At 38.9% G+C, this 25692-nt stretch overlaps 1 protein-coding gene across 4 annotated transcripts in view; it reads left to right on the top strand.

Moving 5' to 3' along the window:
• Window positions 1–3629: 3629 nt before the first annotated feature.
• LCLAT1 (lysocardiolipin acyltransferase 1) overlaps window positions 3630–25692 on the top strand; it is a 112697-nt gene continuing 90634 nt past the window's right edge. Inside the window, exons 1-2 of one of the 4 annotated variants that reach the window (XM_068186041.1) lie at window positions 3630–3788; window positions 3926–4019. The gene's annotated coding sequence lies outside the window, so the exon portion shown is untranslated. Of the gene's footprint in view, window positions 3789–3925; window positions 4020–15661; window positions 15767–17920; window positions 17998–25692 lie in introns of those variants that run through there. The other 3 variants (XM_068186044.1, XM_068186042.1, XM_068186043.1) reach the window with 3 other exon arrangements.

Genomic DNA, 25692 nt, shown 5'->3' with positions numbered 1-25692 from the left:
GTCATCCAGCTGAGCTAACACAAGATGAATGGAGGGGTCCCACTACAAATCATATAGCCAAAAAATGTTTTGTAAAGATAACCCCAGCTATAATAAAAAAATTCCTTTCTCTTGTGTTCCTATGAAGATCTTAAATTCTTCATGCCATATGTTTCCATGTCCTGTCAGTGGACAGATAGTAGCTTGTATCATTTGCTGTTTTCATTTTGTATTTCTCAGGTGCTAAGACAACTTGAAAGACTCAATCATTTTCAATTTCACCCCCTTGCAAAAAGATTGTGATTGTTGTGAGGTTTTTTTTTTCCCACTGTGGGCAACCTTTTAGTTTTTCAATCTGTTTTTTCACATGAAATTTGCTTGTGGCCATGCTGCTTTTTGGTCTAGCTGCAAGTCCCTTTCCAAGAGCTTATGAACCTTCTTGATGAATTTTGCTCAAATTTGATGGAAGGGCAGAAAGGCAGAATTCTCAGAAACAATCATGCTCTTACAAGATCTGTTAATACAGACATTATGATAGAGGAGTGAGAACTAAATTCATGCCCTGACTGAGCAAACATTATTGTTTCTCTTGGCAGCTGGTACTTGCTGGCTCACCTGCACCTACTGCTTCTTGCTTTGCAAGGATGCTGTCCATGGAGTGGGAAGGAGGCAAAATTAATGCAGTGGGGATGGAGATGGGCTGAGGGGCACAGGGAGCATGTCTGTTGGGAATCAGGCCTCACTGCTTCCAGCTCTCCCCACAGGAATTGTTTTGTGGCTAAATTAAATTTATATTGTTTTCTTTCAAACACGTGGAAAGCTTGACTTCGGCATCAAATGGCATTATTTTTGTGGACGTAAAGCCAGTACCTTAATATTATTTTAACAAAGCCTTCTGAAATGCACATACATTTCCAGGCAGCCAGATTCTTCCTTTTTGCTGAATACTGAACATTCTTTTCTTCCCCTCACTGTTGTCTTTGGCTGTAGAAATTGTACTTTCCACTTTCACAAAAACTGTAGGGGCATTATGAATGCCTGTATTTCTCTTGAGCAGACTTTTTGCTTTCTAACAAAATGCCTACACTAACTCACTTCACACAAGTTCAGCTTTCAGTGTCTGTGTGTAAAGCACAAGGTGCTTATCTACTTTGCCTGTGTAGTTGCAACTGAAAATTAAATTTGCCTTTGTATTTTCTACTAGAGTGCTATGGTGAATGCTTGAAAAGATGTCATGTCCTTCTTCAGCTGCCTGCATGTCAATGTGATAGACAAAGAGATTTATCTCCAAATGGTACAAAATTCCTCTGGGGTTCTTAAGGAAAACAGGAACACCATTTCTTATTATTGTTTGTCTTACCGATTTGTTTTCTCCACAGTTTTAAGTAAAATATCTTAACTGAAAGTTATATAGTGAGGTGTTGGCATGGTAGGGAGTGCTGTATAATGTTTCACATTTTCTAATCAAATTACAAACTTTGATTATCATCTCCTGACAGCACTCTCAGCAAGAAGAAAATGTCATTATTCTTACTATGCTGATAGTAAAGTGAGATGATTTATCCAGGGTCACTCTGGAAGTGGCAGAGAGTGGGCCGCAGTAAGATTCTGGTCTACATTTTGGTGCACGGAGTGCCAAAGCTCCTTAATTAGCTACTTAGAACATCTTTCTCAGTATTTTATTAACCCATTTTAGCATGTATTTCTTCCATGCAGAGAGCTTCAACCAAAGAGGCAATTAGCCATATACATTTTTGCCCAGTTTATCAAACTAATGAAAGAGCCATGACTGCCCTATGGTACAAATTCCAAAAGCCACATGCACACATGCTTGCAGTTTCACCCCTCTCACCTTCCTACACTACAGTAGTATAAAAATTTGGGGACAGCTTTCCATTTAGCATTACAGGGTTGCACCAGGAATTTCTGCAGATATTGCAGATGGCATCACTGCCCTGTTTCCATTTAAAGTTTTGAGGCTGCCCAGGAGCCTGGCCACAAGTCTGTGGCTGACAGCCCATGGCACATGTTACCCTCGGGGACATTCTGCTGCTGCTGTGTCTTTCATGCTAAGTTATTATTATTTAAAATTCAACAGTTTGCCTTGCTCTTGTTCTTATTTTCAGGAGGCACCAGTGAGGATTAATTTCACCTGGCTTTAATCATGTCATCAGCCAGAGTGATCTCAATATGAGCCATTTCAGCTCCTCATGTGCTGGGCTGTTTTAGACATCCAGTTTGGGACAGAATGGGTCGCTTTTTGGAGCTGCCTAAAGGAGGGAATCTTGGTGACTAAGTCTGACAAAATGCCTGTTTCCTGGCTAGCACAAGTCAGCTGAGGTGAATCACACAACAAAGAGCCTCCTGACACAGAGGCAGAGTGCTCCAACACAGAGTTGCCTTTATCTCTTCAGCTAAAGCACTTCGAAGGATTGGGGATGCTGTTGTTAATTTTACATAAGACCCATTCCATTCTGGGATTGAGATTGCACAAGGTCTTTGGGAAGCCCAGTCCAGTGCTTGACTGCTCTAATTTTGAAGAATTCCTTCCTATTGGGAAGGAATCCCTAATTGGGATTTCTCTTGCTGCATCGCGGGACCAATGTCTCTTATCTGCTTGCTGTGCACCTTGGAGAAGAGTCTGGCTCCACTTTCTCAATTACTTCCCACCAGTTCCAGACAACAGCTAAGTCCCCCCCCAGCTCCTATTTTCTGCAAGCTGAATAAACAAATGAGAGCCCTCAAAAAGTGATGACAGCAGAATTTCCAACATTTTTATGACTTTTAGGAAGAATTTCTGCAAAGGCTCATTCCCTATTTTTTTTTTTTTTTTTTTAATTTCAAGTATTGACCAAATTGATGACTGATTCTCAAGTCCACAAAGGTACCCTCTGAGGCAATAAATTCTCACGGGATCATTGTAGGCATATCTGAAAAGATAATGTCCTCAAAACTAGCTGCAGTGGGAAAGGATCCCAGAGGGGGACTGGCTATGGGGGGATATATCCCTAAGTGGGTATGGGATCAGGTTTTGCCCTGGCATTTGTACTTTGCAGGAGTTTTGCAGAGGAACATGTTCATCTACGGACATGGAATTGATGTGGAATCAGGAGAGCCCAGGTTGCTTTGGTCCTCATCCAGCAGCGCTTGTCAGCCGGGCATGGATTCACTTTGGTTTCACACAAACATAAAACTTTATTTAAAACCTCCTGGAGCTTCCCTTCTTGGACTGGGGGTTTCACCATGTTTGTTTACCTTATAAAAACATACATGTGGAAAGGCTATAAAGAGGTTAACTCCATCAACAGTGAGCGGAGGCAAAGGCGGTGCAACAAAAACTGAAAATACAGCCCGTTTCGGGGAAAGTTAAGAGAAACAATCTCCTCACAGCAATGGAAATCATGCCGCGGTCCTTTTCCACTAGTCTCCCACCGCACAGGCTATTTTATGAGAAATTCCGCAGCTAAACAGCAGTACGGTTTTCCCCTTCGTGCAGCGCTGTGGGGCGGATGAATCACCGTCCCTTTTCGGCTCATGCCCGGGTTACGCCGTGCCCCGTGGCCCGGTGCCGCCGTGGCCCGCGGCGCCCCGCGCCCCTCCCGCGCGGTCCCTTTAAGGGGCCCGGCCGGGAGCGCTGCCATGGCAACGGCGTGACCGCCGTGACCGGAAGTGCGCGGGGTCAGAGGCCGCGGGAACATGGCGGCGGCCGTGGCGCCCGCGGGCGGTGGCGGCGGCGCGGCGGCTCCGTGAGCTCCTCCCGCCGCGGCGGCTCCGTGAGCTCCTCCCGCCGCGGCGCTGCCCCGTCCCAGGTGAGGGAGGGGCGGACGGAGAGGAGGGCGGGCCGCGGTGCTGGCGGTGGCAGCGGCGCCGGGGCTCCGCAGCTGCCCTAGCCTCGCCGGGTCGTTCTCGCCCGCCGGGCTCTCAGCCGCCTCCCGTTTGTCCCCAGGCATGGTCGCCGCGCTGTAGGAGGGCCGGGAGCCGCGGCGATGGAGGACAGCGCTTGAGCTTGTCTGCGGAGGCGGTCCGTGTGTGTGAGACGTGTACGGTACCCGAAACCTCGGTTTCAGTGCTGCTGTTTTTGTTGCACCTGGAGGAATAAATAACCGGAGGCCTGTCGTTATAATCTCATCCTTAGTATCTTTCCTTTTGGGGAGCAAACTGAGTGTCTTGTTTTGGTTTGTACATACACAGAAGCCAGTCAGTTTTTTTTTTTTTTTTTTTCCCCAGCTATAACTGTGTGGTTTTCCTTGGTTATTGTGCCTGTTGTCACTTTTCCCGTTAGTACTGGCGTGCGTGCTGCCGTCTGGGCTGGATGTGCCCTCTGGCCAAGCTAAACTTTGACCTGAATGGTCTCTTGTGCAGTGAATGCAGGGTGAGCGCTGCAGCAAGGCTCGGAGCTTTGCACAACCGGGCTGTTCAGCACATAGCTGCGGCTGCAAGAAGCTGCCCACTAAAAATAAATGCTGGAGTTAAACTGGCCGTGTAGCTTCACACTGGTGCTTGTGTGTATTCATTGCAATACAGTTTTTGGTCACTGGACTTCTTTTATCTCTACTTTTGTTAGTGCGTGGAGTGGGCTGCACTAGTGGGTGGTGGATTTTATTTACTGATTGAAAGCATCACCATATCTCACTTACTTCATAGAAGCTGTGTGTTCTGTTCAAAACACAACCCAGCCTCTGCTTTTGGACCATTGGACTTTTCAGGTGTACATAGCATAGTAACCTTTTAATGTTTCTCAAGCTTGAGCTTATTCCACTGTAAAACAGAGATTAATAGGTAGGTCCCTCTCCATCCTGCTTCTTACTTAACAAATGGGGAAACTAGGATTTAAAAAAAGCCAAAATATGTCTTAAATTGAACACAGAAATCTAAAATGAGTTGGTGGACTTTGCAATCATGTTTTACAGTATTATCTAACAGTCTGAATGCCGAGCTGCAGTGGAAGCTGTACCTCAGCAAATCAAGGTACCTCTTACCAGTGTGAATCCGTGGTTTGGTCAGTGTGTGGGCTGCAGCTGAAGAGTGTGGTCTCACTCCTTTCCATCGCTGGCCATGGGTTCTTGTTACTCTCTTTGTAGTGGATTTAGTGGTCGGATGATTTCAGGGACAGTTGATCTAACAGTTTTATGGGGATGGAAGTTATTCCTGTGAGTGTTTGCTCTGATATGAACGGAAGCTGTTTCTCCTTCTGCTAATGTAACCCAGCTGTGGGTCAGCCGTAATGTGAAACTGTACCTTGAGAAGCCAGATCTCAAATTGATCATTCAGAAAATCAGAACTACACCTCAAACTTCTGAAAAGTTTCAATTACAAAAAAAGTCAGCCATGTGTAGGCAATATGTGGTAAGACTGAAGAGAGAATAAGTCTGTGAAGGAACTTTCTCATCTTCCAAGGGTTTTTTCTCCATTCACTGCTTGCCAAAGTGTTTCTGTGCTGAAAGAGGGAAGTCACATACAAACCTTTATTTAGACCTCAAGGGCTGGTCCACCATGTGTACTCAGTAAGGCAGAATCTTGAAGGAAAGATAATTTTGTACCCAACCTGTGAAAGCCAGACTGAGATTCTGCAGGGAAGCCTTGATTCTGATATGGTCCAGCTCCTCAGTCTCAATGAGTTTTGCTTTCATGGTGTTGCCTGCCCTCCCCACAAAAGCAATCTGGAAAGAAGATTGGAAGTGGAATGAGATGTCATCTTCACACCCACCTGGGGTTTTATTGGTGTTAGGATTTGCTGGATCACATAACCCTTTCTCCAGTTGCTCATGTGGGAAACTCCCACGTGTTTCATCTGGTCCTGCAGAGTCTCCACTCCTTCAGCAGCTATTTTTAGTAAAGCCAGATTTTTAATTCTTAGGTTCTTAATCTGAACTGCCATAAGTGCAAATCCTCTTGTCCTTCTGCTGGTTTTCTACCTGATTCTGTCCAAGAGTTTTCCCCACAGAGTTTCTTTCTCTTAATTTTTGTTTGGACAGTCTCACATATGTCTTTTCTTTCCTGTCACTTGTCCTATCCTTCAGTGTGCTGCTACCCCTCTTCCCAACTCTGTTTTGCCAAAGCCAAAGCCTTTTTTTTTTTTTTTTCTTTTTACTTTTGTTGACTTCTTCCAGCTTCTTGGGATGTGCAGAGTCTTTGTCTCAAATTATGCTTTCTTCTTACCTCATCATTATTTACAAATAATTGTGCTTTCCTCTGTCCTTCTTTCCTTATTTCATTCTCATCTTCTCCACTTGCAGTCTTGTTCAAGGCTGTCCCTTCCTTGTTCCCTAGTGTTTCTTCAGGTCGTGGTGCTGGGAACACACAGACATGAGGCACTGAGCTCCACAGTCTGGTTAAATGTTTTCTTGGCACTGGCCTGAGGAGAGCTGGCTTGTTTGTGTCGTGTGTGTGGTGCTTGGTCAGCACTTAGGGCTAAGAGAGGGGGAGATGGACCTTTTGGAGAGTTGAATTTTTGGAACGGGACCTTGCTGACTGTGGGCAAAGGCTCACAGTTTGATTTTACTATTTGTTGCCTTGGCCTGACAAGTAAATTGCTCCTGAAAGAGAATTTTGCATTGTGAATTGTCCAATTTTTAGCTATAGCAGGGCACAGTGAGATGTGATAGAGCTACATTAGCAGAATTCTTCAAACATGCCCAAAATGTCTCTTCATTTTCCTTTTTTTTTCTCTTAGGTGAGCAGTGTACTTGTGAACTTGATCTTGTTTTGATACAATAAATATAATTTACCTAATTACATTTGTTTGTATTAGAGTTCTTGTATGCTTAGGGGTTAAAAACTGGGAGAGCCTTTACTTGCCTGTGCAAAATTAGTATCTTCACTGGGTTCACACACTATCCTTTCATGAGTTTGAGGAAATTAATTTGCCTTTAATCTGATAATAGGCTTAAGGTAGTTTCCCCTTGAGAACGGAACTGCTTTTCTTCACCTTGCTTTTCCAAGATTTTGCATGTGTGATACTAAAACTCCCCTAACTCTTGAGGAGCTTGTTTCAAGCATCCTTTGGTATAAAACCTGCTGTTGATGTTATTTTAGGTATCAAGGGAGCAGGTATTGCTTTCATTCCAGTGTTTCTGAAAGATATTTCTTAATCTCAGGTGTTTTTTCATTGAGCTTATGATGGTGCTATTATTTTTAAGGCATTCAGCATCTCTTAGTGTTGAGAGAAATTGATCTTTATTTGCTCTTCTCCTTTGATGGCAGCTCCAGAGGTGCCGTGAAGGCTAAATGAAGACTGCCTCAAGAGTCTGTATGAAGCAGTTATGTGGATCACCTCACACTACTGGTAGAAAGAGAATTAATTTTTGCTGAAAAGATTCTCTTGTCCTTTATAAAATTACTGTTTGAATGATGGTGGTCCTGTGAACTGCTGTGTCCCCAGACATGCTCCTTACAGTTCCTATGTGTTTTCATATATAAACGACAGATTGTTTTGTACTCCTTTCACCAAATCAGTGAAACAACAGACTGGGCTGTAGTCGGAAGAGTCAAAAGATAACCGAACACTCAGGCTTTCAAAGGAGACCCAGAAATAGAACACAACCAAGTAATTAATTTTTCTTCCTAAATCAAAGGCAGACAATAAAAGCAGTGCATGTACTGACAAGTACATGCCATCATGATTTTGAAACAGGAATGGAGCTACTTTGAATTTCTTGCAATCCTGCTAATTGCATCAAACTGTTAATGATTGCTGCAGATCAAGATTTAACTTACTTTTCAAAGTAACTGGAATTTACAATGGTTATACATGAAATGGACAAACAGATCTGGGGTGAGGGTGTGATTATGTTTAATTTTTATTTCCTTTTAAGTTTTGCATGGTCAAGTATGATAATGATCCCTCGCAGATGTGAATATTAATGATGAAGTAACAGAACATATGTTCTATGACCCTTTGAATCTATTTGAAGACCCTCTCTGGTGTTTGAAGGTAAAAATGTTACTGTCTTGCTACACATGAGAGCTTGGGTGAAATGCCTCCTGATGCAGTTTTAATGGGGATAAGAGGGCTGAGGATCCTCTGTTCAGCTCGAACAGCTCTTGGAGAGACAGAAACAACAGAGAGATTCCAAGCCTTTTTTTTTTCTCCTCAAAGAAAATTCTTGAAGTAATTAATTCCACATCACTTGGTAATTCTGCTCTTAGATTTCATTATGGTTACTCCTATCTAGTGTTGGTATTGATGTTTAATATTGATTTCCTCAGTCTTCACACAAACAGCCTGCATTTGTTCAGATTGAGTATTAGCATTATGTGTTTGAATTCAGAAGATAATTGCATATCTTGCAAATTACCCAATGGCTGTTTCATCTTGAAACATTTAGAAATCCATTTCAGTTTCTCATAATTACAATGTTTTAGTCAGACAGCAGTCTAAACTTAGGACTGCACTTTGGCAGTGATATGCTTGTTTTTCTAAAATGAGCACAGTTTTTGTGGTTTAATTTTCCTTTCATTTAAGTATAGATTTTAATCAGTGTAGGCCAAACTTTTCCAACCATCTTTAAAATTAGCTCAAGCCATATTTTAAAAATTATGTTCTTCTAATGGGATTTAATTTACATAGAAAAATGTATGCAGGAATTATTGTTTTAAAGCTGATTAATATTTTTGAAGTGTTTTTACAATTTGTTTCTAGACAGCCTCAAATAGGATACTAGTAGTCTCTCTGTAATAAATACCACTGAAAGCACTTCATGCTGTATTTCTGAAATTTGAAAGGTAGCTGTTCAGAAGGAAACTGTAGATTCCATTAATCAAGCAGCTAAATTACAGCATCAAAACACAGCAAAATGCCTCTGTTTTTCCAGACTTCTGCAAGCAGTGTGTGAAGTTTTGGAGATTACTGCAGTTTTCATTGGTTGTCTTGTATGTCCTTGGGCAGGATATAGTTACCATTTTCAATTGGTGAGTTAAAGCTGTAAACAGATCTATAGCAAGTGTAAAGCTCTGGCTAGATTATATTCAGAATTTTATGTATTCCCGCACAGAAGTGAGAAGGAATCTGAATTGCATGTGTCAGGTGACTACTAGAACCTTCTGTGTTGCTGCTAAACATTTACTTGTTTCAGTTTCTAGAAAAATGCTAGAAAAACCCTCAAGTAAAAAGACCCTAAAAACTGTTACCAATCTTGTATCACTGGTTTTTACTCAAATACAGAAAAAAAGGTCTTGGCTATACTGAGAAAGTTTTCCAGCTGGCAGTGTTGAGAGATCAAGGGAGTCAATCTGTCAGCAGACTTCTCTTCAGATAGACCATTTATTCTGATCACAGGTAGAGTGAATTCCTTTCCCTAAGTTTGAGGAGAAATGTAAGAAAATTAGGAGTCCTCTGGATTTCCATTTTGTGTTTTTATATGAGATGTGCTGGTTAGCTTTGATAAACTGTTTCTCTAGTGAAAATAATGTCAAAAAATTCTGTCCTAGTTTGGACATGGAATTGTGAGAAAGCTCATTTGGTTTTTTAGATGCTTTATTTTATTATTCAGATGCTAGAAGGCCTAGATCCTTCTGGTTTTTAATACCTACAGTAATCAGGCATTTGTTCAGCTGATCAATTCCATTTGTTATCAAGATCATGTTTGAGATCTGCTTGAGTGTAAAAAGCATTGGTTTTGTAAAAGCAAATAGTACTTTAGCAAGAATAAAAAAATAATAAATTTAATAATGACTGGTAAAGCTTTCCTTTTTTCTTCTAATTGTTGCAGCTTGTGCTATTACCTTTAAGAAACTTATATCATGAAGCACTTTTAATTTCAGTCAATGATTTCTTTCTCATAAACTCTACTAACTCTTCCCCAGAATTCTTGTGGTACAGTGGGAATTTCTTAAGCATTCTGTTCACTGAGTAGCAGTTACATGTTTTGTCCTCATTGAGAAACAACTTTTAACTCTTCTGGTATGATAAGCCAGGAGATAGTAGTGACCACATGCTGATCCATGGAAGATACAACTTTTCAAAGTGAGTCAAGCTGCAAGTGGGCTTTCAGGCTGTGGTCAGAACTTGGAGCTTGTTTCTGGTTCTTCTGGGTAATTTTTTGAGATTGTGTATCAGCTGCAGCTGGGGGCCATGTGCTCCAGGGAAGTAATTGCTTGGTTCTTTAACAAAGCCAAGGAAAACTGCAAAAGATTTCTCAAGGAGCAAATCCAATAAAAGAAATACTTACCTGTTAAGTCTCTGTTGGGAACCAGTCTATTTTTTTTTTAACTCTTCACTCATGGAAGTCCTCTTTTCTTGAAGAGTTGAACATTTTAGAAAGTGTGAGGTAATACACTCATGCCAAGGTTATCAAGACAACCTGTAGTCTGGTAAGGTAAGGCTAACAATTTCCTTTCAGCTTCCTAAACAGACAGTAGCTTTCTTCTGATCCTCCCTCTTCAGTGTGAAAACTCCACTAATCTGTCAATTTACCTAGTGAATTCCTTTAAAAAGAAAACAGTTTTAGCAATTTCTTTTAGGATCTCTTGCCCAAGTCAGTAGATTTGTCCTCGGGACAAGTAATAATGATGGGTTGCCAGTCAGCCATTTATGTGTAGTTCATCATCAGATAGTGGAATTCCTGGTTAATGTCCTGGGAATTGGCATGAATTTTACGTTTGGAAAAGGGGTTGTTTGGTTTGTTTGAATCTCTCTTAAATAATTACAGACTGTCTAGGAAGATGGACTGTCATGTTCTGGTTATGTTTGATCTTTCTAAACTTTGGTGATAGACTGTTTGAGGAGAGGATTGGTCTTGCTGCATTTTGTGCTGCCTCCATGAGATGCATAGATTTCGCACTAGAATTTCCTTAAAAAATACTCGTGTCTCAATATGATTTACAATAAATGTTTTGCAGACTCATCTATTTCTAACCATTGGAAGTGACAAAGGGTGTGTCTCTCCCAAAATTATGGCTTTGCTCAGAGAAGTGTGTTCTTTTATTAGGAACATCAGGTTTAAATTTTCTCTTGAATACCAAGTTTGAAATGAAATCCTTACAGTTATCTGCTATTTTGAGTGCTTGAATGGGTCTTACAGAATGAATACTTCATTATTTTGTCATAAATTATTCTATCTTGAGATGCCAATTTCCAAAATTTACTTACATTTTTATAGAAATTTTTATTCTGTCTCACAGAATATTTTTACTTGTGTTGCAATAAAGATAGGCATTGTATGAATTGTATCTCAGTCCTACTATGAAGAAAGAATCTTAGTCTTTTTGGTAAATATTAAGAAGCATTTAGTTTTGCGCCTCTTTTGGATAGTGTCAGATGTTGAACAGTGTCAACTGCACTAAGCAATAAAAAAACTCACACTTTAAAACAATGCTTGAATTGAACAGCACATCTCATTTAGCTTATGACAGTGGGTAAAAAAGCTGCATGTTTATCTTGTCTGCCACCTTAATAGTTTTCGAAAGACAAATGCCTGCAAAGTTGCCCAAGGTCAAGCAGCTATTTTTTTGTGTGTGTTCTAATTACAGCAGGCCATCAAAGGATCTTGAGAGATGACTGACCTGCAGAATTGAGACAATGGCTCTGTAGTTATGAGGTATGGAAATTAAGTTTAGGCAGAAGCAAATGTGCCTGAAGTGGTCACAACAGGGATATTGCCAAAGTGGTTATTGATAGCACAGGAATACATATTCTGTCTAAAGAAAAAAATAGCTGAAATTATATGGGTTTTGTTGAAGTAATTGTGGTAGGCTGGTCTACTGAAGAACAAATATGATGTGTTACACAGCACTCCTGTGCAGTAGTTCTCTTTGAAAACATACTAATAGCAATTATTTTTAATTGGAAAGAATCTTATGAAAAGTTTAGAGGATTTAGTAAAGTTTTCTTTCTTCAGTCACATGTTACCTGGGTTTTCTGATGGTCTGCCTTCCCTCTGTGTCTTTGCAGCTTGGCAGACCTTCACCCTTCTGCAACAGCACCAAGCCCCTGAAGTGGCTGTAGGAAATCCTTCTCCTTTTTAAAGGGAAGCTGTAAGTTATTCCCAAGTTATCAGAGACCCCAAGATCCTTCAGGTCCTTCTTCATTTTACGTGTAGTCAGTGGCAAATAGAGGTGCTAAATACAGCTGTTCTTTCTTTTTTAACCTCATGGAAGGCATCCATAAAAAGTCTTTTAGGCAAACTGGCACTGCACATATTGCCCAAAGCTTTGTTATCATGCACTCTGGGCATTCAGCTTGCCTTCAGAACTGAAGGTAGCATTGCTGAGAGCAGAAAGCTAAAATGAGTTTGCATACTAGAAAGAAAGATTATATTCCCAGTCTCCATGTTCTCTCAATGTGTTTTGAAGTACAAAAGTAGCTGGAAAAGGCATATTTAGGACAGGCTTTTGTGAAGTTTAGAAATACCTCATTTCTTCATAAATATAAAATAGGCAAACCTTCAAATTTAGGGAAACTGTCTGGTAGCTTTGGATTTCAGTGCAAGATAGTCTCTATAAACACAGTATTAACATAGATGATAGTATTTACTGGAAGTCTCACAAAATGGCATATTGGCTAAGAGATGCCCAAAAATGGAAAGCAGTAACTGCAAAATATTGTTGTAAATATAGTTCCACAGGTGTCAGAGTATTTTAGAATAAAAATTTTCAGCTGTACAGAAAATTATTTGATCTATTAGAAAAGTAATATTTCAATGAATGCTTATAGCATAACAAGAGGAAAAAGAAATTATCAACAGTTATTTCTTTATTACTTGAAGACTGCTCTTACGCTGTTGCTCTCCAGCCATTTAGCCAGAGGTTTACAACTTTTATAGGGAGTGTATATTGCAAGCTGCAAACCAATACCTTTGGCCTGAATGTCCTGCAAAGATTCCATTTTCCCAGGATTTTTTCTTGTGGAACCTTAGTTCTTCTGCATCTACCTGGTACAAGTCTCCCTCTTAAGAATTTGTGTTTTGATGTTAATATGAAGGAGTGGCCAACCCTTAGGAGCTGCATCTACTTCTGTGAGATCTTAGTGTCTGTCTTCCTCCTGAGAAAGATTATAGTGTGCTTTTCTGCTGATTTCAGTGTTTTGAATGATTTTGGAGGGAAGTTATAAGAACTTTGCTTTCTGGTTTCGGAGGTGTTTTTTACAGAACTACCAGTCTGTTGTTCTTGAAAACAGTCACCCAGTTAACATCTCTTTCCTAAGCTGAACCTTACTAAGATCTGTCAGATTTTACCAGACATGGGACTGAGGAGTAGAACATAAAAGAGAAGTTAATGTTGGAGTGGGATCTGGAGAGAAGCAGTGTTGTGGGCAAGTATTTTTCTGTTTTCCAAATGTTAAGCTTCAACCACGTTAATAATATTTCTACAAAAATATTACTCAGCTAATTTAAAGCAAAACTCTAGAACTCTTATATCCCACATGGCATGAAACATTCCCGTTTTTTTTTTTTTCTTGGTGTATTAACTTCTTACACAGAAAGGAAATGAATTTTAGAAAGAATGTTATACATAAACCATTTGAGACATTCTCTGTTAAGGAAATACCATCTGTCAAGAAAGATGCAGCCAATGTTGAGTTATATTAAAAACATTGTAAAGGAAACATTTCTCAAGGAAAAGTGGTTTAATTAAAACATTTTAACTGTTTTTGCTCTGGAAAAAGGTTAGGAAATTTCTATGTAAGCACTCTAAATGCAATCATAATAGAAGTTCAATTAATTTTTTTCAGAAGGAAGTTAGCTTGGGTAAGTTGTTCCTTAATGTAGAATAAAGAAATTTTCTGACAATGTAACTAGTAGGAAAAAAAGAAAAAGAAAGTACTTAGAATCATTATTTTATTACCTTCAAATTCTATAGTTTGATTGATTTAATTGTTTTTTCTTGTTGGGCAGAATTTATTTCAAAAGAAAAATAGGTTACATTTTAGGATTTTCATATTAATGTTTTTATTTGAAAATCAGTTCTTTTATGAGCATTTAATAGCACTAGAAGACTTTTTTCTGCTTCTGTGGAAGAAAATAGTGAAGTACTCATAAAAAGGTACCTAGATTAGGCATGAGAAACATTAAATATGATAGAATTTGCTCTTTCTTTAACTCAGTCGAGCCTGCTGGTTTAAGGAATTGTACACTGACTGTACAGATTTACTCTAATGGCTTGAACAAAAAGCTTCTGCTTTAATTAATACTTTGCTCTTTCATCCATTAACCTGTTGGTGCTATCAGACCTACTCTGAAATGTAGCAAATACAGAAACAGTTATGTCTGATTCCTTTCTAGCTCCAGTTGTTTGTTTTGTTGGGTTTGTTTGTTTTTTTTTTTTTTTTAGCTAAAGAATTTGAAGGGAATGCTTGGAAGTTGTGGGTTTTGGCCAACTTAAATGCTGAGGTTTTGATTTTTACGGAAGCATGCATGTTGTACATAGGAATTTTGAGTCTTCCTTTGTTTAAGATATCCTACCTTGTCATTGGAGTGTTTTCCTTTTTTTGTTCCTTAAAAATAATAAAGTGACATTTCTTAAGTTACATGATCGCTATTAGAGATGAGCAGCTGTTATTCTCCCAGATTCTCTTCACAGTAGGCTCATGATCTTAGACTTCATTAAAATACCAACAGAAACATAAGTGACAAGTGATATATAGGCTAAGTTTTTTAATGTCACCCACATCTCCTTATTTGATTTGACAGGATGTATTTCCATTAACACATTCTCTTTTTTTAACACTTAAAAAACTTGCTGCTTACCATGGCTTGTATTTTAGAAATGCCTTAAAGATATAAAGAATGTGGTCTGTAGAACCCAGTTTACTTTTTGCATGTGCTTGGTGTTTATCCTGAACTGAATAAAGGATTGGAGATGATCATCTGAAGGTTTCTGTAGTTAAGTGCCACTGAAGACCTGGATTTTACTTTTTGCTTGAGAAGCAAGATATGTAACATTATTAACAGTAACCATTTGTGATCCTTGTATTTGAACAGTAAGGTTCCAAATTGGACATCTATAAAATAAAGAATGCAAAGCTTTCACAGCTGCAAGTGAAGCTGATAACAACTGTGAATTGTGCTTGTGATGTACTGCACAGTGACAAATATTCTGAAAAAAATTAGTCTGGAAACATTCCAGATTAAGCAGACACAATTCATATGCTGCATGTTGAGTTATAATAATATAAACTTGAGTTTATATTGAGTTATAAAAATATAAATAGGATCTTTTGTGAAAATAATTTACTGAAATACAACACTTTCAGATAGCACTATAAAAAACTTAAGATGGAAGAAAAAGCAGGAAAAAAGAGGGTTTTGCCCTAGAATTTTAATATCTAAGCGCTCTACTATGGGAAGAAGAAAAAGAAATACAGAGTAATTTCTCCTTCTTCACCCTACTGTCAGGGCCTGTGCATTAGATAAGGTGGTTTGATTCTGTGTCAAAGAACAAACCAGCCAAGCAGCAACAGCCTTAAATCTGGTGCTTTATAATTTCTCTGTTTCATTGTGCAGTTTCAGTATCCCAAATGTTTTTTTGAGTGATGCTGAATCCCCTGATCTCTGCTGTGAATGTAGCAACCTGTACTTCCACTGAGGATGATTCCTTGCTAAATGTCATCTTCTCCCTCCTGTAAATTCCAATGTTGCTGTATCTGACCAAAACACTTTTTGGGCTGAAACGAATCATTATGTGTTAGATTTCCACAGAATCACTTCATCTGTAGTCTGAGACTATGAATTCCTGGCAGTCTGTTTTATTGTAGGCAAATGATAGATACCCAAGTCAATGCTGACTCCACAGAGAGGTCACTGGATTGAATTCTTGAATATAGGATCAAGAACACCAGAAGAAGAAATTTGTCAGTATTCCAAGTTATTTCTACAAAGCCATTTACAATTGCAAATGGTTCTGTAGTTTGACTGAATTCTGCTTTATGCCTCTCACTTAAGTCTTGCTTTGGTCCAGAGTGAAACAGTTCCTTGTCTATTTACATATGCATGATTGAACACGTAGGTTATTGTTCCAAGAAGAGGAAAATAGCCTGTTCTAATTTTTCCACTCGCATTCTGAAATTTTCCTCACAGTAACTTGTGAAAACTGTGGACCATCCAGGACCACTTCTTCCAGTTTCAGGCTGATACCTCTGCAGTCAAGGTGAAAGATGTTGATTGGGATGCCTTTCTCCCAAGGAATTAATACTGAATCTCTGTGCTTTTACTGTCTAATTGGTGAGAGACAGCTTTCCCTAATCTTTGTTGGCTTTCACAGCGAATTTCAGCCTCCTAAAACTGTACTTGAAGTTGATATAAATGTACCTTAGTCTTTTATGATATTGAGAATGGGACAAAGCTGACTTGATGAACTGGCAGACATCTTTGCAGTTGGTAACTTGGACAGATGCATTTTGAATGAGGTGTGAAGCTTGGAGTATTAGATTTATCAGACTTTACCTTATTTGGTAATCAATTCAATCTTTTTCAGCTTTTGATGGAGGGCACAGTGATCGCTTTTATTGGTATATCTGATAACAAATTACAATTAATGCCTTGAATTCCCTGCTAGAGGGAAAAAAAAATATTCCTCTATGCACCAAGTAAACTTTGATGGAAAAAAGTGTTACCATTTCTTAAGTATATTTCTGTTAGGTGGTCTGCATAATAGAAAGTGTCTAAATGATACCATCAAAATATGTAACAGCTTTACAGAAATTGCATCTACAGGTTGCAGATGTTATTTTATAGGGTATCTTGCAGCTGACTTGAGGTGGTTTGTAATGTATAGAAAAACCTACTTTCAGCTTAAAAGAACCAGTTCTGATATCTCTTAATGTAGTTTCCCATTTATATGCTTGATATCTCTATCTGACAGTATAGAAGCTGGAGATAGAAAGTTATAAAGAGAAATTATTTGACTAGATAAAGTGTTATGGGAGAGTTCATATTGAGTCCCATTAGCTATGTTGTGTTGAACTGCAGCCAGACATTTTGAAATACTTTAAATCCCTAATGTTTCTGAACAACTGGAGGAGAATCCTGTTCTAATATTCCTTCTAAAAGGGATTATTATTTATTTTTGTTGTAGTATGGTCTAAGAATTTCAGTGAAGTATCAGGAAATTATTATAGTTTTCCTTACTGACTCATGCATTCAAACCTGATTTGAAGCTTGGAATCTGTTACCAGTAAAAAAGACTTGTAAATATGCTGTTACAGGCTTTAGATAATTTTCAATTTTTTATTTTCCATAATATACCTAAAATCCCTTTTCTTGCTTGCTCTGTTGCCATTAATCTCTTTCCTCTTTGCTACAGTGTTAGTTATTTAAAATTCTGACATCCTCAGAAATGTTCATCACATAACGTCTCATTTTCTTTGTCTGTTGCATCCCTTTTTCATACTGCAGATGACTGTAAATTGCTCTGGAAGCACTATGAAAGAATAATGGCTTAATATAAATAAATGTAAAGGAACTTGCAGCTGTTGCTCATGTCTTCTAGTCTGCCTAGGTGTTTGGTCCTCTTACCAAAATGTGGAGGGAGAAAAGTTGGAAGATCGGTAAACTTTTTTTTCTTTAAATATATTTATGGCTTCCTAAAGTAATTTGAATTATTTTGATAGTCATGCTGTCACACAGAGCTGCTAGTTTTTTGTCTCAGCCTTGCAATATTTCACAACATTATTAGCTTTTTTATTTGCTTCATAAAGCTTAAACTGTTTGAAAGGAAGCTGAGGACTGGTGAATTTTTAAGTGACTTTATAGTCTCCCTAATTTTGCAGCTAGTAGGGAGGTATTTTCAGACATAATTCAGTTTCCTGAAAGCTGTCCTTAATTGTTCTGCTCTGAGTTAGGACCACGACCAAAGCTATTATTGTAGTGGTTAAAGAGGAAACCCCCTCATGGTGAATTTGGAGGGCTCTTCGCCTTGTTGTAAAGCCATGTGCAGCAGCTTAGGTGAAATTTTTAACCCTTCAGGCTTAACCTTCCAGCTAATCAGGATACTCTAATTCTTCCAGAAATTTCTAGGATTAAGTCCCTGCAGAAACACATCCTGGATATAGAGGAGAGAGTTCAGTGAAGGGCCACAAAGATGGTGGGGGGACTGGAGCATCTCTGACATGTGAGGAGAGGCTGGCAGCTGGGACTGTTCAGCCTGGAGGAGAAAAGGTTTGGGGAGGGACATGTTATCAGTTTGTGCAAGTACCTGAAGGGAGGGTGCAGAGAGGATGGAACAAGGCTCTTCTCAGTGGTGCCCAGTGACAGGACCAGAGGCAATGGACACAAACTGAGACACATCAGAAAACACCTTTTTTGACTGGGAAGGGTCAGTGAGCACCAGCGCAGGTTGCCTGAGGTGGTTATGGAGTCTCCCTCAGATATTCATAAGCTCACTGGCTGCAGTTGGTCCTGCTTGAGCAGCACAGGACCAGAAGACCTCCCGATGTCCCTTTGAACCTCAGCCACTCTGTGGATCTTTGTCTGTAGGGATATTGTGTCTGTATGGGTTTGAGATGACTCACGGATGATTCTCTTGAAAAGAAAAAGATGTCTTATTAACTCCTGTAAAATTCTCCCAGGAAATAACTACTTAGCTTTAAGTAAGCTGCAGAATAAAGGGTGTTACTTGGGAAACAAATTTCCTTTCCACTTCAAACTCTTGGGAATCATGTGAACTGAAAACAGAAGCTGTAGTTTTAGCTGCTGTTAGATCAACTTAAATGTACGTTTAAACTAAGCCACCCTAGGAAAATAATGCTCTTTCCTGAGGGGGGAAAGGATGGAGGCACTTGCTATGTAGTCTTGCTATAGGCTGTTTCTCCTCTTGTGTTAATGGTCTTGCCCTGTAAGAAAGGAAAGAAGCACTTTGAAACACAGGAAAATGTTGTTGAGCCACAAAAAAAATAAGTTTCAAGAGTGGTTTTGATACTATTCACAATTTTGATACTATTCACTCTCATTCTTGATTTTTGCTTTGATTTTGATAGTTACAGTTTAAAGAAAATTATTTGAAAACCATTGTTTTCCTTGAGGTGATGCAAATCTGCTTGTCGTTTTTGTAATGCTTCCATTTTGAAAATGCTGGTTTATTTTCATAACTCTAAATTCAGTGACTTCAAAACGTGCCTGTACATTTTAATTGGCCTTCTTAACACATGCTTTGTTGTTAAATGAAACATTTTTACTGGCACAAAGATATTTGCCCCACCTATTTTCATTTGCTAGTGGTGGGAATGGTAACATTAAAGGCTGTTTAAAACATAGGAAGGGAGTTCTGGGGTCATTCCCCACCTGTTGTTTATTTTGGTTTATGCAAGAACAGTCAAAAGTAATCACGTGTGTGAAACTCTGTCATTTAAGTAATGCTTTTGGAGACTCATAATTTACACATCAACAGGTTTGGCTTCTTCTAGCAAAACTTGGGACTTTTATGTTAGTGAACAGTGAATGCTGGCAAGAAAGGTCACAGCTTTAAAGCAACCTAGAGTACATTGTACTATGTTATGGAACAAAAGACAGTAAATACGGAAAGTCTTTGATTAACTTCTCCTTTTCAAAGTGTATTGACCTTTATTGAGTTCCCCTAGCTGACATTTTTAGAAGACTTTTAGTATTCCTTTCATTATAAAGGGTTTATTTGTGTGTTTGCTCCCACATATTTCATTGTCATCTCTGCCATTTGATTTTCTTTAGTTACAATGGCATCTACATTTCATATCAGCATGGTTTCTGTAGTAGTGGAATGATGTAGTCCTTTTTTGTACAAAATTCTAGAAATGCATTTCTGTGACTAGATGGTATCTTGGTACACAAAAGAAATAGGAAGCAAAATTGAGTGAAAAACAAACAAAAAAAAAAGCTGAAAGCACCTAGGAAAACGTTTGAAAGACAGCATAATATATTCATGCTAGGAGTAGTCATATAGGATTCACATCACATATCTTTCTATTTTTAGTTTTTAAATTACTAGTTGCCATTTCTATTTAAAGATAATGACATATTTAGTCAGACTTAATGCAAGTGAATCATAGTATTGCATTATTATTGTATTAAACAGCGATTGTTGGTTGTGTTTCTTATACTCCTTTTATTTTGGAGGGCAAAAATAACTTCTCAGTGCTCTGGAAGTTGCTCAGACATTTCAGTCTGGGGTGGTGATGAATAAATTATACTCTAAATAAGGCAGGCAACAGGAATTCATATTTTTGTTTTCTTCCACCAGCCTTCTCCAGCTGGCCCCTTTCCTTCTCTTTACCTCCTGTGGTTTTAGCCATGTAGACTGGATAAGATTACAGATACTTGTTTTACAAGGAGTCACTGCAGACTTGGTCTTTTTACATGACTGTTTGTGCTGGTTCTGCTGTCTGAGCTGGTGGCTCCCAGCTGTTCTTTAAAGGCTGTACCAGGGGTGCCTTTTAGTATGGTTGTGTCCTTCCTTTGCCCAGTTCCTCTCCTGGGGTTGGTGCAGGAGAATGAGAACTTCCTCCAACAGTTAAAGGTTGATGAAATCTTAGTAGTTGGCACCTTGGACAGCTGGCCAGCCCAACCAGAGCTCCCTGGCTTGGAGAGGCAGCTTCTAAAGAGCATCCCTTGCTCTGTAATAACTGAACAAAACCCAGATGTAAGATTTAATCTTCTCCTTACTACTTTCTTCCTCTTTAATACTGTGCTCCCTGAAGCCTTGAAGCCGTTTTACACACTTTGAACCACCATTCACATGTCTCCTAGTAAGATATTCTATAGAATGGGAATTTTCCTTAGAACAAGATACAGCATTTAGACTTTATTTTAAAGTCACAGGATTTTAAGTGTGGGATTTCTGACTGATTACCTGTTACAGGTAGCTGAGTGAACCCTAGGATGTGATTTGTATCTTTGTTGCTTGAATGGGCAGGTTGTCTGGCTGCTGTCAGTCCTTTTCCTTCATGAATTTGAGTACTCAGCAAGAGTGAAGAAGGCTAAAGATTGCTTGAAGAACAAAAGGATTAGGTCTTTTTATATAGAAGACAAGAACAGTCTGCTAATGAATGAGTAGTAGTGAGAAGAATGTAAGCCTGAGTATTGTATGGCATAAGATAAATGTTACCAGAGGCTAAGAATAAGCTCACCATCTCTGTCTCTTGCAGGCTTTCTTCCTGCACGTTCTTATCGAGGTGTCTGACAAGACACTGTCAGACAGGATAACTAGCCAGCACTACTGCTGATTGTTTGGCAATTTCTGTGGTTTTTCCACTGGTCATTTCTTTGAACATCATACAAGATAACAAAGTTTCCTAGGTCAAGACACTGGAAATATTAATTCTCCATAAATGTTGTTCTGTTCAACACAAGTCAGATCCGAGTTTATAGAATACTTTCTTTCTTCAGCCTCGGCACTTTTCCAGTTTTCTGAGGGCAAGCAGCCCAGCAAACACTCCTTCAGACAATTCCTCATCTTTCTCCTTTTTCCAGAATGAAAATCCAAAAATATTGGCAATGGGGGCAAAAATAACAAAAGAAAAGTGGGTATTGCCATTTCTTGCCAAGTTTTTGTAAATGTTTCTCTCCTTCCCTGTTCCAGCATAACAGCAAAACTTCCCAAAAATCCACAAAATAAACCAGACTCTTTTTCAACCTCTGCTCTAATTCAGAATAAATAAGGAAAATGCTAGAAGAACAAGTACTGTAAAGGGTATATAGTTTATCTGACTGTTAAGCTTTTATTCCTCATCAGTTAACGTTGCAGAAAACTCTAGGGCAACTGGAAGGTCCTTGATGAAGGTGTTATTCTTGTTTCTAGGCTATCAATTGGGTTGGTGTCAGTTGCTTTTCTTTTACTTGGTTGCAGGGAATCTTAACTGGGTCATGAGTGGCTAGATCTGTAGTTTAGGGCAAGCAGGAATGAAATACTGTTATAAAGAAGTGGAAAATGAGGGGGTACAAGCTCCATAGAGTGATTCTAGGCTGTGTGTTCTCTCCTGCTTGCTTGTTCCTCCCCCACTGTCAGTGCAATGATTAGAAATAGTAGGGAAGGGGAGGGGGCATGGTAGGCAGTGAAATCCAGGAATTAGTGTTAAGCAGACCAGAGGTGGGATTAGAAACAGGGCTGTGTTGGCAGAATGAGTTCATACAACTGAGGGGGCAAAGAGCACTGCTGGATCAGAACCTAAGACCAAAGGGCAGCAAGAGGAACAGGAAGCAGGTTCTTAGAGCAGAAATCAAGATGTTATCTGTAGCTACAGAATAAACCCTGTTTGGGTTTCCTCTGTACCAGGAATGTATGGCAACCTTCATTGATGGAGTTCACAGGGTCAGCTCTTTGGCTCTTGTTATGGCTGGTGGCTTGCTGCAGCTTTTGTCTTGAATCATATGTGCCACTTTTCCTACAGGTTGTTCTTATTTTAATTGAAATTCTTGCAGCAACAATGAATTCATTATTAGGAACATTTTAAGAGATTTTTTTTTTCCCCTCAGAGGTGTTTCTTATCAACAAACCATTGAACTTAAACATGTTCATATGTGTGATAAGAAAGAATATTTTTTTCATCAGTGGCTTTAATAGAAGAAATTCTGTTTGAATTTATACATTCAAACTGTTGAGATTGCTGCTTTTTGATGTGTCAGGTCTGTAAAATTGATCTGTATAATGAAATGGCTGTGTGTGAACTGTGCCATGACACATTCAAATAGCTAATAATTGATTCCTTGAAACCATCTCTATATGTGTGAGTCATGGTGGGACTTTTGACCTCCCTAAAATGTTGGGGTTTTTTTCAGGATCCTAATTGTGACCATTCTCCAAGAGTTAAGTATCTATAAAGTACTTCCAGGTCATTGACTGTCAAAGTAGAATTCCAAATCAAAGGGAACAGCTATCCAAATTGAGACATAGTCTGGAATTTGAATACCATGTCTGTGTAGGAAAAGAGCTTCTCAATTCCTGTGCTTTTGCTTCTATTTTGATTGCTAATATAGTTTCTTCTTTTATTTATTTTGGAAAGTGCTAAAGCTAGAAAATCTGATTCACTGAATCCAGGCAATGTCTCACTGGAAGACTCCTGGAAAACCACGCTTGTTCAAGACAAACATGATGTCATTTCAGTAGCAGAATGCTTTTGTGAGCCTCCTGGAAACAAATGTTTTGCATGAAGACTCAATTTTTCTTGTTCTGAATTACTTCAAACAAATTACCCTGCAGACTGTATTTGTGGTAAACTTCTTTTGAGAAAGCCTTTTCTTGGGCGACTTTCAGAGACAAGACTGACTCTGAGTGATGTTTAGAAGCTGCAGAGGTTGTTAGCTTGTGAACAGGTAAATGTATCAAGCAGAGCAGTGTGCTTCAGTCTTTTGAGCAGCTTGGAAGATCAGTGTTCTTTAGAGCTTCCAGCAGGTGTTTCCATCTGCTCTACAAACTATTGTGCTCTCCATAAGAAAAGTATGTTGGCCTGGAACAGCAAAGCAGATTGCTTTTCTTTCTTTAATTAGGTGATGACTTAAGATATTTACAGAGGAAAGAAGATAATTTGCTTAAGTAAAGCCAATTAATAATGGGGATGTTGAGGACCCAGCTTTATCTCTTGGAATGTTTTTTCCCCTTCTACATCTGCACTTTCCCAAGTTTCTGGTTTCTGTAGTGCAGGAGCAAAGACAGAAGGCTGCCTCTGAATGTCAGGGAGGGACTTAAGATATAAATCCAAATGACCTTACTGGGACTTTGACACATTTGCTTTCCAGCTGATTGAGAACATAGCCATGAGAAGAACGTGCTTGGGAATTTTCCACCTGCCCATTTGACGTAGGAGAAGAAAGAAACCATTAATTTCCTGACAGCATGTCTGAAAACTGGAGATGGAATGGTTATTTAATGTGTTTGGGTTTTGGCAATCTGATTCATAGTTTTTGAATGCTTGTAGTTGCCAGTTCTTGATGCAATGCATTTTTTTATTCCATGAATAAAAAGATGCAGCAGACAAATCTTCAGAGTTTCAGAGCACACTGTGGCCTGTTCTCTGTTTTGTTCTTCCTCTAATAGCAGGATAAATAAAAGTATTTTGAGGCCTGTCCACTTCCATCAAGCTTCTGGGAAAGAAAAAAGAAAGGGTGGGGGGAGGGGGGGAGAGGGGGAGGACAACAGCATGGAAAACTTTATGAAATTGCTTATGGGTTTCCTTTTCATGTGAAATTTCCCTGAAATTTTCCCCATGACTCATTTCCTTTTTATTCCTTTTTAAGTCCGTACTTTGGGCTTTTAAATTTTTTTTATTTTCAAAGACAAATTGGTGGCTTTTTCCGCCCCAGTGTGATGTTGATTTTGCAATGGTATATATTTCACATATGGGCATTGCAGTGTATTCTCCGTATGGGCATTGCAGTGTATTCTCCATATGGGCAGTTGTTCTCTTGTCTCTAATTTCTCTGCACAGAGCAAAGACAGGAAGCAAGGAATACACTTCCACAGAAAATAGATACAAATCATGTGCATTGTGTGAGGGAAGAGGTAGTGGGAAGCAGGTTTTTTATTTTAGCAGATGTGGATTGATGCTTGCAGAAGTCCTGTGCGGAAAGAAGGTCAGTAAGGGAGTTTGTAATGGTTTCATAGCTTCTGGCTTGCAGTTTTCCATTCATGCTGATGTACAATCCCTGCTGGGTATATAATTTTCCAGAACTCATTCCCTGAAATGTAACCCACCATCTTCTGAGTAATAAAGGCAGCTCTTTTCTGGATTGAAAACTTGTATAATTAACTCTTTTTCCTTGTCCAGGGTGGGAGATGTAGAAGCTTGACAGAATGCCAGTCTTTCACCAAGACATAGTCCTTGCTACTCAAAAATGGAACCCAAAAATATTTATATTTACTGTAAATCCATCTAGTCTGACCCAACTTTTGCATATGCTTAAAACTCTACAATCTGACTTCTCTTGCAAGGCAAAAAAATCAATACTCTCAGGGTTCTTGTTGTACTGCTAAGATAAGACTTACATATTTTATGGAAATATACACAAAAATGTGTTCCACTTGTGCAGCTAGTGTTTAGTAAAGCAATTCAGTGCATCTGAAGAATTGTAAACTCTTCAGGACCTTGGCAGTGTTTCTTGGAATATCTGATTCCGTAGAAGCTTGTGTGATCAGATCACTAAACTATCTGAATGCTCCTCACAGCTCCTCTCCCTACCCTCATTCAGGGCTCAGATAGATCAGTGTGAGAAATTTAAAAAAATCATGTGATCCCTCTAGTAAAGCAAAATTATTAAATTCCCAATCATTAATTTACTGGGAAATAAAGCATAAATACTATAAGTGAAACTTTCTGCAGAGATTGATTAGATTTTGATCTCTGCGTTGGTAGAGATCAAAATGATTACATAATAATTTACATAAACACATACTACTTCTATAACTAACTGTTCCCTTTTTAAAACATAAACAACCAAATGGAGAACCTTGAAAGAAGAATGTCACTTACTCTTTAATTAGAAATACCTGCTCTCTTCTTAAGCAGTACAGTCCTTCTAAGTGTTGAAAATGTCATAGTTTAGCATCCTCATCCTGTATGAAAAAAGAGCTTTTCTTTTAGAGAAATTAAGTGACTTCTTATCTAGGCCCTTTCTCCATCATTAATAGCATAATTTCTTCTAGTTGGACAAATTGCCACATCTGAAGCAAGTTCAGGATACTCAGAGACTCAAGAACAAACTGGAAATTGAAATCCAAAATAAGATTAAAGTAAGTTAATAAAAATAAAAAACTACCCACACATGCCTTCCTATCCCAGTATAACTACAAAAATATCCCCTGCATTAACTTACAGCT

Source organism: Anomalospiza imberbis, chromosome 3, assembly GCF_031753505.1.
Source record: "Anomalospiza imberbis isolate Cuckoo-Finch-1a 21T00152 chromosome 3, ASM3175350v1, whole genome shotgun sequence".
NCBI classification, from domain to species: Eukaryota; Metazoa; Chordata; class Aves; order Passeriformes; family Viduidae; genus Anomalospiza; species Anomalospiza imberbis.
Note: the sequence above shows the minus strand (reverse complement) of the source record. Positions and strands in the feature narration are given on the sequence as shown.